The sequence below is a fragment of the Lygodium microphyllum genome, chromosome 10 (genome assembly GCF_053477565.2).
Source record: "Lygodium microphyllum isolate KBCC chromosome 10, Lygodium_microphyllum_v1.1.10, whole genome shotgun sequence".
In the NCBI taxonomy this organism is placed as follows: Eukaryota; Viridiplantae; Streptophyta; class Polypodiopsida; order Schizaeales; family Lygodiaceae; genus Lygodium; species Lygodium microphyllum.
Genome location: NC_141144.1, coordinates 32,751,658 through 32,767,547, shown reverse-complemented (window position 1 = coordinate 32,767,547; position 15,890 = coordinate 32,751,658).

The following is a 15,890-nucleotide window of genomic DNA, read 5'->3' as shown; positions in this document are numbered from 1 at the left end:
CTTTTCTTCTGATATTCTTGAACTCTTCATCTATCCATTCATCTCTTTTGCTTAGTGTACTAAGGTACTTGTCAATCTGCAACCAATCTCCAACATAGAGTTCTTCTATGAAAGCCACAATATTATAGACATGGCAAACATGATCAACCATAGCGGCTAAAATTTCTACATCATCCTCTTCTACAAGTAGTGTCTCCTCATCATCATATCTAGCTCTAGACAGCATATTCGCCACTGGATTATACTTCCCTACTATGTGTTTAAATTCTGGATTTAATGACTTGATGTATGCAATCCATCTCAGCATAGCTATATCCGAAGTAGAGCAACTCATAATCATACCTATCAATGGCAAGCAATCTATCTCTACTATAGCTGAGGCTCCAATAAAGTACTCCTTGTCACATTTGAGAGCCGTAACAATTCCCAGTAATTCCCTCTTGATTTGCAGATACCTCCTCTGTCTCTCGTTTAGGACTTTCGCCCTAAACCGAATAGTAAACCTGTTTCCATCTGCATCATCTTGACCCACAGCCCAACCTATGCCAATTGGACTAGTGTCAACTGTCAATACAATAGGCCTTCCGCAATTATAATCTGCTTTCCTAAGAGTAGAAGCAATCTGCAATAACTTCTTCAATTTCTGCATGGCTCTAGTGTGGCTCTCATCCCAATAAAATTTCTTCCCCTTTCGAAGCAGCTGATATAAACAATTTGCTATGTGTGCAAAATGGGGTATCCAAATCATGTAAAACACACAGGCTCCAATGAATCTCCGTACTTCTGAAGTGGTAGAACAATACTTTGTAATCTTGCCTATAGCATCCACCTTCTCAGGTGAAGGTTTCCTGCCATAATACCCACACATATGTCCAACAATGACAACCTCATTTCCTCCAAAAATAGATTTTTGCCCTGTTAGTGTCAAGTTCACTTCTTCTAACCTGGCCAAAATCTTTTCACAAGTTGAAATATGATCAGCCACAAAGTATCTACATCCCTGCTCATTTAGGCTCTCATTCTTCTCTTCTTCTGCACACCCCTTAATGGGCACATCATCCAAGAAAGGCATGGTAAGCTGAGGTATTTACTCACAAAGGACCTTATGCATGGCATTCACCATATGCGCAACAGAATTATGGCACCTTGAGGCAAGGTACACATCCTAACAAGCCCAATAGGAGTTCTCATAGTGGCTATTTCCCTGCTTTCCAAATCCAGTTGAAACTAATCATATCCCGAATAAAAATCACCTAAAGAATAGATGGCACGTCCAGCAAATGCTTCTGCAAACTCGTCTACAACTGGACCTATACCAACATTCCTGATAGTAACTCTATTTACTGGCTGCATGTCCTGTATAAATCGGAGAGTACCATTCTTCTTTGGAACCATAAACCACCTATTTGAGTATGGTGCAGATGATCGCTCTAGGATTCCCATCATGATTTTCTCATTCAACAAGTCAATTAACTTTGGCAAGTGTGCCCTAGGCATTGGAATAGGTCGGAGGTTCCATGGAATATGAGGAATAGTAAAGATCACCATAGAGGCAACAACATTCGGATTCATACATCCAATCTCATGTGAGAAGAAAGCAAACCCCCTTCCATGTTGCTCAAGCATATCCTGAAAGCATTGTTTCTCTGAGAGTAGCAAGAAATCACCATTTCCAATTTTTAATTCAGCAAGAGTCTCTCTAAAAATTTATGACCTATATGCTCTGGATTCCTCAAAATTGGCTGCTTGGCAGCGCTCTCTATTTGCTGATCACTGTCAGGTGGAAGCGGTCCAGCTACCGGCTTCACCTTCTTATCCATAGTCTTGTATTTCTATCAACCCTGGCTTCATTATGATCCTTTGCATTACTCAAATCTTGCTGTAAATCAGCAATTCTACACTCTGTGGTGGTTGAATATCCTCAGCCCTCTGCTCTATGGGCTGCATAAGAACAGCCCTAAAATCTGGATGCTGAAATATTTCAGCAGTAAACTCTGTTGGCTGAAAGTTTTCAGCCCTCTGTGTCTCTGTAGGCTGATCATAATCAGCCGAAAACTCTATTTGCTGAATTTCTTCAGCACTCAACACTTTTTGCTGAGTCACCTCAGCCTCTAACTCTATCTGTGACACAAAATCTGAAATTTCATGAAACATGTCCAGGGACTGCACTGATACATTACTGTGACAACTTTGCATATCAGTTTTCAACATAATTTTCCATCTCTGTCATCGTATCTGCACAAACCATACTATCATACATCCCATCTATATGCTCATCATCCTCTAAAATACCTCCATTTTTCAAATCTTTCTCCTTCCTGCATATGTATTGCCTGGCAGCTCTAGGCAACTTAGAAGTCTTCTGATAACTCATCAAACTGTTTGTTGAAATTCCAACAAAATTGGAGGAGAAAACACTACTGCCAGGAGGCGAGAACTCCAATCTCCTCTGCTCTGTACCACCGTCGTCTCACGGGACAGCGGTACCTAATGAAAACCCGAATCTCTCATAGTGGGAAAAGGTGCATCTCGAAGAGTATCCTTGTTTCTAGCATGATTTACACACACAGTCATAAACTAGACTGCTCTCATACCATCTTTATTGCGAATTTGTGCATAAGCAGATCCATCATCCATTACTTTCATTTCCATGCGCATCTCTATGATGAATGGCTATCCAAGGATTATGGGGTAAGAGCATGAATCCTGCACAAATAAATGGAAATCCTCCTCTACATCTCCAATAGAAATCGTGACACTAGGACAGGTAGCATACAAATCACTTGCAGTGTTGTTGGCGGCTCTCATATGCTACCCATGCTCTGCATCCATAGGCCATCTATTACTTTCATAAACTCCACGAACTATGAGATTAATCTCTAAACCATGATCCACCAAAGCAACATAAGGCACCTATTTCTCTCCAATTTTCACCATTTTTTCTGTAGTTTCCCTAGCCCAATGACTCCGCGAAAAGTGGCTGTGCGGTACCAAAATAGGCTCATCAGTTTTAGCATAATGCATAGGCTGAACTCTCTTCTCTGTGTGTGGAAAAATAGAAGCATTCTCAACCATAACCTCATCCTCATCCTCATCTAACTCCCCAATCAAAACTCCCTGTGTATCAGTAGTAGGCAATGCATATCTTTTCCTCTTCAGGAATTCTTGGAATTGATCTTGAAACTCTCTTTTCGAGATGCCCAAAACCTCAGAAATAGTAAAAGTCACCTCACTGCCAAGTATCTTATCATTAAATATTTTCTTCATGTCTGTAGATGTCTCAATATCGGACATCAATCTAAACCGTGGCTGCTTTCTCTCTCTAGGCTCTTACCTCTTTTCTTCCTTCTGAGCATCTTCCATCTGTCGTTCTGGCCCTAGTCTCAAAGGCAGCCCTGCAATAGGTGGAGTAATAAACTCAACCCCTCTAGTCTTTTTAGCTGCATTTGGATTCTCTTCATCCCTCTTATGCTTCTCCTCAACAAGTACATCTGCTCCCTGAGACAGCCAAGTATGCATAAATAGTGTACCTGTCAGCAGCAGGCGAATCCCAACCTGTCTCAGATCTGAAGCTAGAACCTGTACTAGTCAAAATAGTTAGCTGAATTTTCCCCTTGTTTGCCGTCTCCATAGCATAGGTCCATAATGCTGATTGATTCTCTGATCCTTTCTCAATCTAGAATCCATATGCAAAAGCATCTCCTCTAGCCGTCACATAAGAAGTACGCATAGCCCTATCATCTACTAATTTCTTCATTCTGCCTTTCCCAAAATCGGTAGCAAGCGGAGCTCCTCTTTTAGTCAACCAGATCTTGCCATCTTGTCCCCAAAATACCAAATTCTTCCTCCTTGCATCTTGAAAAGATTCACAATCCCTGCAATGCTGATAATTTGTACTATCACACCAAATACATATTCGATCTCTCCTAGGTGCACTAGGAGCACTCCTAATTTTTCCACCAATTTTGCTTTAGCTGACTCCAATGTCAAATCCATTATGCCTTTGATTATGTCATCAAGAGAGGAAGGAACTGACAGAGCGGATGGTTTTGGAGCAGAAGAAGCCGACATCGGTCTTGGAATAGAAGGAACAGGAGGATTAGAAATAGTAGGCACTGGCATAGGCCAAGAAACTGGCTGAGGAAGAGAAGAAATGACAGGGGTAGAAGCAGACATAGGAGCAGAAGACGGCATCCGTGTCATGGATCCATTCTGTAGGCGAGTCTTTCATATCCGCCTCTTGGTCAAAGTTGAGACCGCCTCCTGGGCGTCTTGCCAATCCGTTTTAAGACCCATAGGCTTCATGCGATCCTCAAGAAGCTCTCCTAATTCTTCCTGAAGAGCAGGATCTGCAGCTTCCAAGAAAAGCTCAACTTTTTCAACATCCAATGCTCTTTGTTCAATAGCATCAAGCTGACTATACCTCTCTTCAAATTCTCATATCAATTCTGAAGAAGCTAGACCTTTGTTTGGCATGTAGACCCACACTCGGAATGACCGCCGTGTAGCCATCCCAAAGTCCTCAAGAAAATACTCCTCTTTCAGTGCCTTCTTAAAATCTTGCCAACGTGAATTTTGAAGGGAAAGATCAGTCACTTTTACCCTCAAGGCAGGTGTGACAAGGCGAAGAAAATATTTACTCATAAGTCCTATTGGTGCTCCAGAAAATCCCATCTTGATCTCATACATCTTCAAATAAGCCGATACATTACGGCCATCAAATAGCTTCTTTTCATTCTCAACTGCTTCAATCGCAATAGTCGCGCTGATTGCATTCTCTTGCTCCAAATATAGTTGCCTTTGTTGAGACAATTGTTGTTGATGCAACTACTGCTCTGCTGCATATACAATTGTGTCTGTTGATTTTGAAGCTGCATATACATCGACATATTCTGCGAAATCCGCTTTAAATCATCCGTAGAAGTACTTTAAGTAGAATTTGATGATGAAGCTGAAGTAGAAGAAAAAGCAGGAATCGTAAAGAGGCTAAAATTGATGCTAAAATATCTCCCATCCTGAAATTTAAATGCGATTCTTTCACGTCAGGTTAACCAAAGATGTCGAAGGGTTTTTTGAAAGCAAAGTCTTGACCACAGAGGACCTTGACTAATTTCACAATAGAAGATCAATCAAGCAAGATCATGATTCAATTTGATAGAAAGTCACCTCAATTTCGGATAATGGCCCTATAATGAACTTGTTCAAGCCTTTTGGTCTCTTGAATGTGGCAAATAGACCTGGATGTATGCAATACTAACTACACTTCACCCGTTTGATTACAACCCTGTTCAACATCAACAGCTTCAGCTTCATAAAAGAAACAAATCTGATTTATAAACTAGCTGCTCAAAAAAACTGAAGTCCTTCATGTCCTTTCTTGCTATTTCAAAGAGAAACACTCTGCAAGTTGTTTGCTTATCAGTACTATATAGGAAGCACCAAGATAATCTGTATGCTGAAGACTAGACTCTTGTTATATCAAAGAGGAACACTTTGCAGGTTGTTTGCTGATCAGTACTATACGATGAAGATTGTCTAAAACGTGTGCTTACAACCTTGGATAGTACAGTAATAGAATAAACTCTCTGCATGCATTCATTTGTGCATGAACAAACCTCACAAGGCTTTGAGATGCAGAATTTATCCACTGGTCAAGAACATTGGTGGAGTCCAGCAGACCTTTATAGTTTAAAGGAATAAAAGGAGTTCCACATTCAATCTTGATTCAGATTGCATGCTGAACCAAAAATCTATAGGCATTGTACCAAGGCAGGAACACATCTTTCACCAGTGCAAAGACTCCTGCTTTCTTGAACCGCAAAGGTTCTGCTCGAACAACTGGGAGTTGATAAGATACAAGCGCCAAGCATCAACTGCAGCTCCTGAAAAGCATCTCCCTCTTCTAAAACTCGAGCACTTTCTGCATTATCATGAACACTATTCTCAGGTTTTGTGCCGGCTTTGATATCATGTGCTGCATAATTGTCATGGTCCTCTACCTGCTGATCGACTTCCTTTGCAACTGCTTCATTGTCATGGTGCCCTGAAACAGAGTCCTCGGTTTTTGACCCAGCTTCATTTAATGACTTCTTCTCCAAAGGCTTTGCATTGCTTGCAACATCATCCTCGACAATCTCATTAGAGTGTTCAGTGAGCAATGAAACTGTAGATCTTTGGCTTTCAGGAATAGAAGAGCTACCCTTAGTCAGAGTTGTGCTGCCAATATCATCATGTTCAGTTTCACCTCAGACAAGCTTTGCCCCATTACATCCATCCTGTCGACTAATAGTCTCAATGCTTCTTGATCCATGTGCCCCAAAAGCATGACACCCTTCCTCCCCCTTTAGCTTTGCAATCTTGATTTTCTCCCCAGATAGCTCAATTTTCTTGCGAAGGTGCTCAAGAGCTGCCTTCTTTCGTCCAGCGGTAAGTTTTATCTCCAATGCAAGAGATGACAATTCACGTTCCACATTCCGAATCTTTGAGTAATTGTCCTCAATAAACCTTTCTAGCCTGCTCCTCGATGCTTTTCTTCACAATTGCATGTTCCTTCCACAGTAATCTCCTTCCTCTATTTTGCCGTTCATTGCTTTTTCTTCCCCAGGCCTACCACACGCCCTAGAAAAGTGGCCCCCTTTTTGACCAGAAGAGCGGCCCAGCCACTCCCAATTGAGCACTCCCTTGAAAGAAAATCCCTGATGCAATCATGAGGTTTCTTCACTCAGAGAGGCTCTTGACACAAGTTTGTAAATTGGTGTAGTCGGTGTAGAGGAAACACCAACAGCTGCTTCCAAAGAATTCTACCAAGGATTTACATCCTCTTCAATGAGATGATCGTTGTGCATGGTGTTCTTTAGAGACACACTTTTTTGGTTGATGTTTAATTCATCCTCAAAATTCAGGGAGCAAATCTTGCTATAGCCAACACAGCACCAGGCATCATTGTGGTTTAGGTGCAGGTGCCTCTTCTAGACTCTTAGCTTGACATACTTATATCAACCAAAAACTGCTTGTCACCCTCACTATACTCAACATATGCTGAAAGCAAGTTGTGCTATGTCATTGAATTGTGCTCTGACAACCCATTGAACACATTCTTTGCTTCCTCCATATCTCCATACATACCATATATAGTTAGAAGACCACTACAGACAGAAATGTATATACTATAACCCATCCTAGAGGCATCATCATGCAATGCCCTTCCAATCTCCAATATGTCCATGGCTTTCTAGTCAGGATATGGCTCACCTTTCTTCAAAAGGGTGTTGCATGCCTGAAGGCTAATGACAAATGTTGCCTTGCAAGGAATACAACCTTCTTCTTGCATTTGTTTGTAGCACCATAAACTGCTTTCCACTTGACCCTGCTCAACATAGGCTGAAAGCATCCCATTATGCCCACCATTGTTGAAGGAGGATCTATCAGGTGCAACCCTAGCTGAAAGGAAAGGTAGCAAAAGACCCCTCTCTCTACTATACTACCCATGTAGAACAAAATGCAAACACAATGACTAAGTATGTACAAAGTAACAAATGTCACACACACAACTTTTTGGTGGATTCCACACCTCGGATGCGCAGTAGTACGATAGCGGAGCAAAAAAAAAACGAGGAATGCAATGAGAAGCTTCCTTCTAATCGTCATTGCCATACCGACTACCATCGAACGACATTCAACAGACAACTTTTGATTTTTTGTATGATGCTAATCTCACTAACTGGCTTCAATGAATATCTTGCCAAAAAGGAGGCAACATCGGATTAGGTATGAATTGACAAACTGGCCTATATGTTTAACGACTTGATAGTGTTCAAGGTGATGAAGGAGCGAGTTGCGGCATCAACGAGCTCAGAGAAGCACACGGAAGGGGTCCCATAGTCAAGGCCATTGTAATGGCAAAGAAAAAGGCTCAGTCGATAGCAAGTCGAGGGAGAGAAGTCGCAGAAGAGAGCATCGATGAGGGAGGAGGGTGACAGAGGACGAGGACGAGATGAAGGTGATGTTGAAGCTACGGAAATTGGATTCTATGTAATGCTAATGCGATGAAGGAGTGCCGAGAGCGAAAGCCGGAGAAGGCTGGTGGAATTACTAAGCTGACAGCAATATCGGTCAACGAAGGGTCGAGCTCTATGTCTGCTAATGGTCGCTGCTACGCCTTTGGTGTGAGCCGATATTATTGTCTATAGCCATGGTGTACTTTGGTACAAATTTTCTCATCCACGACCATGAAAATGGTATAGCCTCCGATAAGTGGTGCCCTTCCACTCATTGCGGATTTGGTCAGAGTGATAAATTACAAAGTGTATTACCTTGAATGTAACAAAACTTGGACCAATAGTCCTGCGGATGAAGAGAAACAAGGAAAAGAGGTCGGTGCTAACATGCGCAGCATATCCAAGAACAGAGACCACAGCCATGATCAATGGTCGTGAAGTAATTGTCCTCTATGGCTTATTTGCCTCATTAAAACATCATCAGTTTTGTCAAAAAGTTACCTGGCTTTTTTGTAAAAGCTCAAGTAAAATAAATAAGAAAAGAAAAAAAAAACTACTACTACTACTACTACAAACAAGAAAACAACAACCTCTCCCTCCTCTCTCTCCTTGCCTCTCCCTCTTCCTCTCTTTCGCTCTTTCCCTATTATGTTTAATGTTTTCTCTCTCTCTCTCTCGTTTTTTCTTTCCTTTTCTCTCTTCCTCTCCCTCTCTCATTTACTCTCCCTCCCTCTCCCTCTCCCTCTCTTTCTCTCTTTCTCTCTTTCTCTACTATGTTTAGTATTTTTTCTCTTATCTCCTCTTCCTCTCTCATTTCCTTTTCTCTCTTCCTCTCCCTCTCCCATTTACTCTCCCTTCCTCACCCTCACCCTCTCTTTTTCTCTTTCCCTATTATGTTTAATGCTTTTTCTCTCTCCTCTCTCTGTCATTTCCTTTTCTCTCTTCCTCTCCCTCTCTCATTTCCTCTCCCTCCCTCACCCACACCCTCTTTTTCTCTCTTTCCCTATTAGGTTTAATATTTTTTCTCTCTTTTTCTCTCTCCTCTCCCTCTCTCATTTCCTTTTCTCTCTTCCTCTCCCTCCCTCACCCTCTCCCTCTCTTTCTCTCTTTCCCTATTATGTTTAATGTTTTTTCTCTTTCCTCTCCCTCTCTCATTTGCTTTTCTCTCTTTCTCTCCCTCTCTCATTTCCTCATCCTCTCCCTCTCTTTCTCTCTTTCCCTATTACGTTTAATGTTTCTTCTCTCTTTTTCTCTCTCCTCTCCCTCTCTCATTTCCTCTCCCTCCCTCACCCTCTCCCTCTCTTTCTCTCTTTCCTTGTTATGTTTAATGTTTTTTCTCTCTTTTTCTCTCTCCTCTCCCTCTCTCATTTCCTTTTCTCTCTTCCTCTCCCTCTCTCATTTCCACTCCCTCCCTCACCCTCTCTCTCTCTCTTTCTCTCTTTCCCTATTATGTTTAATGTTTTTTCTCTCTCCTCTCCTTCTCTCATTTCCTTTTCGCTCTTTCTTTCCCTCTCTCATTTCCTCTCCCTCCCTCACCCTCACCCTCTCTTTCTCTCTTTCTCTATTAGGTTTAATGTCTCTTTCCCTATTATGTTTATTTTTTTCTCTCTCCTCTCCCTCTCTCATTTCCTTTTCTCTCTTCCTCTCGCCTTCTCATTCCATCTCCCTCCCTCACCCTCTCTCTCTCTCTTTCTCTCTTTCCCTATTATGTTTAAAGTTTTTTCTCTCTTTTTCTCTCTCCTCTCCTTTCATTTTTTTCTCTCTCCTCTCCTTCTCTCATTTCCTTTTGCTCTCTTACTCTCCTTCTCTCATTTCTTCTCCCTCCCTCACCCTCTCCCTCTCTTTCTCTCTTTCCCTGATATGCTTAATGTTTTTTCTCTCTCCTCTCCCTCTCTCATTTCCTCTCCCTCTCTTTCTCTATTTCCCTATTATGTTTAATGTTTTTTCTCTTTTTTTCTCTCTCTTTTCCCTCCCTCATTTACGCTCCTTTCCTCACCCTCTCCCTCTCTTTCTCTCTTTTCCAATTATGTTTAATGTTTTTTCTCTCTTCTCTCCCTCTCTTTCTCTCTTTCCCTATTATCTTTAATGTTTTTCCTCTCTCCTCTCCCTCCTCCCTATCCCTGTCCCTCTCTTTCTCTCTTTCTCTATTATGTTTCATGTTTTTTCCTTCCTCTCCCTCTCTCATTTCCTCTCCCTCCTTTTCTCTCTTTCCCTATTATGTTTAATGTTTTTCTATCTTCCTCTCCCTCTCCCTCTCCCTCTCTTTCCCTATTATGTTTAATGTTTCCCTCTCCCTCCCTCTCCCTCTCCCTCTCTCCCTCCCCCTCTCTTTCTCTCTCCCTCCCTCTCCCTCTCCCTCTCTTTCTCTCTCCCTCCCTTTCTCTCTTTCCCTATTATGTCTAATGTTTCCCTCTCTCCCTCTCCCTCTCCCTCCCTCTCCCTCCCCCTCTCTCATTTCCTCTCCCTCCCCCTCCTCCTCTCTCTCCCTCCCTCCCCCTCCCCCTCTCTCTCCCTCCCTCTCCATCTCTAATTACCTCTCCCTCTCCCCCTCCCTCTTCCTCTGCCTCTCTCATTTCCTCCCTCTCCCTCTCCCTCTCCCTCTCTTTCTCTCTCATTTCCTCTCCCTCTCTCAATACACACGAATTATACCAAAAACAAGTAAAAGAGAGAGAAAATACAAAAGCAAAGCAAGAATGGACAGTGCACTCACCGTAAAGGCTCGAAAAAGGGTTTGGCGGCTCCTCTTCGTGATAGCGGCTCCTCTTCACCTTCCGTATACCTCCTCTTTTTCTTCGCAAACATTGACGGTGGCAGTGAGAAGCCTTCTTTCTCCCTCTTTTTCTCTTTCTCTCCCTCTCCCTCTCCAATGCAAGATGCTCGCTCTCCCTCTCACTCTCCCTTTTGCTCTCTCTTTCGTGTATGCGCGCAAAATAATGCTTATCTTTTGCATTTTCTTCTTTGATGGGGTAAAGGGTTAAAATTGAGAGATTTCTTTGTGGTTACCCTTCCTAATACTAGATGATGCAATCTTTTAGCCACATGATTAGAGGGGCTTGTTTGATCTTGCAAGATAAGCATTTCATCCTCTTCATCTAGAGGATTTGAAGGAGTCTATGTAGAGCTAGAAGGAGAATGATAAACTATAGCACTACCTATAGAGGTACCCACATCTTGAAAATCCTCTGTATAGTTTGTATTTCGGCCCGCATTTTTTTTCTCTGAGTACCATTGCTATTTGCGTTGCTATTAGCATCGCATTAACGTTTTTTTTGTCTGAGTACCGTCGCTATTTGCAATGCTAATAGCGATGCCGCTATTTTATGTTGCAAATTGCTGTCGCTATACCTCCATATCCTTGTAGTGATTTAGGGTGCTACTACTTGTTAGGTTGTAGTGTGGAATAACAATCGCAAAGAGCTTGAGTTTAGTCATGTATATGGATTTGGACATGCTGATACAAATATATCCTCAAGATTCTTGCATTTCAAGCTCTCATATGATAAAGATATCTTTGCTGACAAAAGAGTGATGTATTTGGAGCTCAGACCCCTACACTTTGCCATAGTTTTAGGTCAGGATATTATCTATCAATATAACCAAAATCGCATCTACACTATGTATATATCTAAAATGTCAAACTAATTATCTATCCAATTTACTATTGATAGATAATGATCAACGTTTTCGCTACAAATATGCTAAAGAAGTGGTTATTGGTGACAAAATGCTTGTTTGGGACCAAATAAGACTCAATTTATTACCTATATGGTTATAGGTAAATTGAAAATAGTTATTACTTAAAGATCATCATCCTTTATCAATAATCAAAATGCAATGTATTGCTCTAATTAACATGATCTAACAATCTTTCTTGTAGACATTCACTACACAATTGGAAAAGGGTTGTACAACCCATACACTCCTCAAGGAATAATCATTGTTGGTGATGTAGTCATCTTTGTGCATAGCGATTGGTTCCTAGATACAATGTTTCATCATCTTGCAATGGCACATCTACTCCCTTCAACTTATCAGGTTTTCCATTTTTTGAAACTCTATAAGGCTACTTTATATGAAACTTTTGTTCAAACTAAAAATGAAGAATCTTTGTGGTTTCAATTTATATTCGGTTTGCCACGAGCATTCTATCGGCTCTTTGGGAAGGATATCTACTCTAGCTTGTATTATGCTATTGAATCAAGCATAGGAATACCCACATTTATCTTAACATATGGTGGTGCCATATCTCTCTTAACATCCATTTTCACTATGTCAACAATACTCAAGATATTTCCTATTTTGGGTATATGAACTAATAGAAATTCACCAAATAAGGATCAATAACCTTTTCTCCCATTCATCAAAAGTATTTTTGTTCTCTACAATCATCACAGACACATCCTAATTGATAATGTTGTACTTTCATAAAGCATGAATCATGGATACCTTATGGGACTATTATAGAACTACGTCATGGACTTAATGCCAAATGTTTCTCCTCTCTCAATCACTCACTCCGTGTGTGTGTGTGTGTGTAACATATAATGAACTATGATGATTTTCAATATTTACAAAATATAAATTTATCCTTAAGTACATGTATATGTGCATCCTTCCATGTGAGTGTATACACCTGTGCATACCTCCACACATGTATGTGTGTGTGTGCAAGCATATACACATACATGTAGATGCATGCATGCATGTGGGGTGCAAATTTTACAAGTAGAATAGAAACTCTATAAACTTAATGATAAACAAAGACTACAATAGAATTGGAGTAGAGAAGTGGAGTCATATATTGTTAAGCAAGTTTATACTTGTGTGTATATTAATGTGTAATAACACGTGGGATGGTGTTTCTAACAAATGACATTATAAACATCATTTTAATTACACATAAAAACATGTACTTCTATGACTCAATAAATACTTATTTATACGTGTCCCTATTTTTGAAATCATGCATGCTCCATTTTTTACTTTCCCTTTGAGGAAAAAGATCAAAATTAAAGAAAAGAGTCACACATACACACAATGAGAGAGAGAGAGAGAGAGAGAGAGAAAGAGAGAGAGAGAGAGAGAGAGAAGAAGAAGAAGAAGAAGAAGAAGAAGAAGAATAATAATAATAATAATAAAAGGAGAAGTAGAGAGATAATAAGAGAGAACTTTAGCCTTTAAGGGAAGTTACAATGACACCTAAGTGGGCACATCTTCTATTGAAGCTTTCAATGTAAACCCTCGATTAAACCTTTCATTTTTGTTATCTATAAACTTAGCTTGTTATTTGCATGGGCATAAATGGCACCATCTCCATAGGTTTAATGCAGGTATTTTGTGTATACAAATGTGGACATTATCTTCTTTGTGAATACATTTTGATCTGTTGCAAAAATGAGGTGTTGCTAGGTGTTTTAACACAAACGTAACTACCATATTTCTTGATGTTTTTAACATGTGTTTTCATTTTTTTCTTTTGGATTGCTTAATACATTAGGTATGTGGTTTTTTATAGAGAAACCAAGATATTTATCCTGGTGATAAATGGGTTATATAGATAGTTTGATAGGACTGTCATATCATTCTCAAAACAAGATGTAACCTTCAACTCTTATATTTACATTTTCTCTTCTCTTTCTCTTTTGAAAATAATTTTGGGTATCTTAGGCTTATTTGTATTTGAACTTCAGAGTAGAATTATCCTCGAGAGAAAGACAAAATGAAAGTGTGGATATCTTAATATTTAATAGTTATATGTTTGTTATGCTTTGTGGCTGAAAAGTTTAATTAGTAAGAGAGATAATTTCCCCAATTAGCATATCAATAGGTGCATTTTTTTGTATGTTTATAGAAGCGTTTAAAAGTATGTTTTTGACTAGTTTAATGGAGTTTCTAACAAAAAAATTTAAAGCATCTTAATAAGTAAATTTACATATTATATTTATGGTAGTTGAAAAATGTTGTTCATCTTATCTTCATTAAGGTGAAGACTTCTCATCAAGGTCGATAGTGCAAGCATGCCTAGTATACACGAGGAAATCACCTTGCTTAGCAAGATAATACAACACACTTGATTTATTATACATTTGGTAGCAAGCTACCAAAGAGTTGGCATTTGATTACAGTTCTTTGTGCACTATCCTATTGTAGCTACTAGGCTTCTTGACACTCTAAGAGCCTCTCACAAGGATGTGTATTTTTAGTGCTTGGGTTTGGTATTATTAAGCTATGGGTATGTGAGGTACACATGTGAGACTGAGCCAGCCGACCAAAGCCACTGGACGCATCCAACTTGAGGACCCTAGGTGCAGTGCAGTGCATGTGAGTGCATATATATATATATATAGCTTTTTTTTTTGTTTTTTCCATCATGTGATGCACAAGGGAGTCACTCCTCAGGAAGTGGCTGCAAGGTAAGTGAAAGACACCCTTTGCTCAAAAGATATGGCTTAAGAAAGGTTCAGAGATAAATGGGTGATTCTGGATAAAAAGGATGGGTACACCGAGCAAATCTGCTATCCACCATATCCTCAAGCAAGGCTACGCAGTAAGAGGGGAATAATACAGCTCGAAGAAGAAGTCTTGCCATGGCAATGCGGTCAATCCCTGTGTTGATGTCGAAGAATAAGGGTGGTAGGCCATCCTCATAGGGAGTCAGTGGCTGCTGTAAGAGCTTGAATATGAGGCGGAGATAAGGAGAGTGTCAAATGTAAAGGTCACACTCCATTGAAAAGCAAACACCAAATTACCACAATACTACAGTGTTGAGCTTTGTTGAGCTAAGTAAATGCATGTAAAAGAGTTTTCCACAAATTGTTAGGTAAGGATATTATAATGTCCTCCCTCATGGAATTTGATGTGTATAATAGTTCAAAGATGGAGTCTGCCTATTGAGTAATGTTTTCTTAGATGATGATTGCAATCAAATGTGGAAAAATGTTTTCTCCGTGCATGTCAAGATGGATAATCTAATTTTGAATTATTAGAATGTAAACCATACATATTATTGTACATATCACAAGAAAATAAAGATGAAAATCTCATTATAAATTGTTGAGGGTTTAGGATTTAGTAGTCTCATTTTCTATGATTGGCATTCCTTCACAAAGTGGATACATTATTTGTCCTAGGTAACATGTGAGAGGGTTTAGGGTTTAGGTTTTAGTGTTTCGGGTTTAAGGTTTAGTATTTAGAATTTTGGGCTTAGTTTAGCATTTAGGAGTCTAGTATTTAGCATTTAGTATTTAGTGTTCACAAAAGGAGCTTATAAAAGAATCCTACATAGGAAAACTCTTGGAATGTAAGAAACTCTCTAGTATTTCCTAGGTAGCTACATAAGTGTTTTCTACATATAGCTAGGGAATTACATTTCCCCGATCTCATAGTAGGGATCCTAGATATCAATATATGAATCTCCCACATATAAATAAGGAGTTTTATTCCACACATCTTGAACCAGATAGTATCTATAGGTCATATAACGAGGGAATCTAGTTCCCCATATACCATCACAAGGAATTACAAGTCACACAACTCGGGAATTCAATTCCCTATATCCCATAATAGGGAATTGCAAGTAGCCATACCAAGATATACTTTGTGGAAAATGGTTACCAAACAAATTAGGGTTAAACTAATAGCCACTCAATCCCATGCTAGCTACACATTCTAAAAAATAATCCATGTTAATTTTCTCATAGATTGATGATTGGTTAGAAACTAATTTTATAGTGGGGTCTTGTTTATATGAGTAATGTTTTTGCATGAGTAATTATAGGTACAAAAGGTCATCCATGCCGGAACGTATATTGCATAACTTCAAAAAGAATCACGGCTAGTATCATGAAAACAAAACTTGAACCCTCAATTTGTATATTGGAACAATTAGATTGA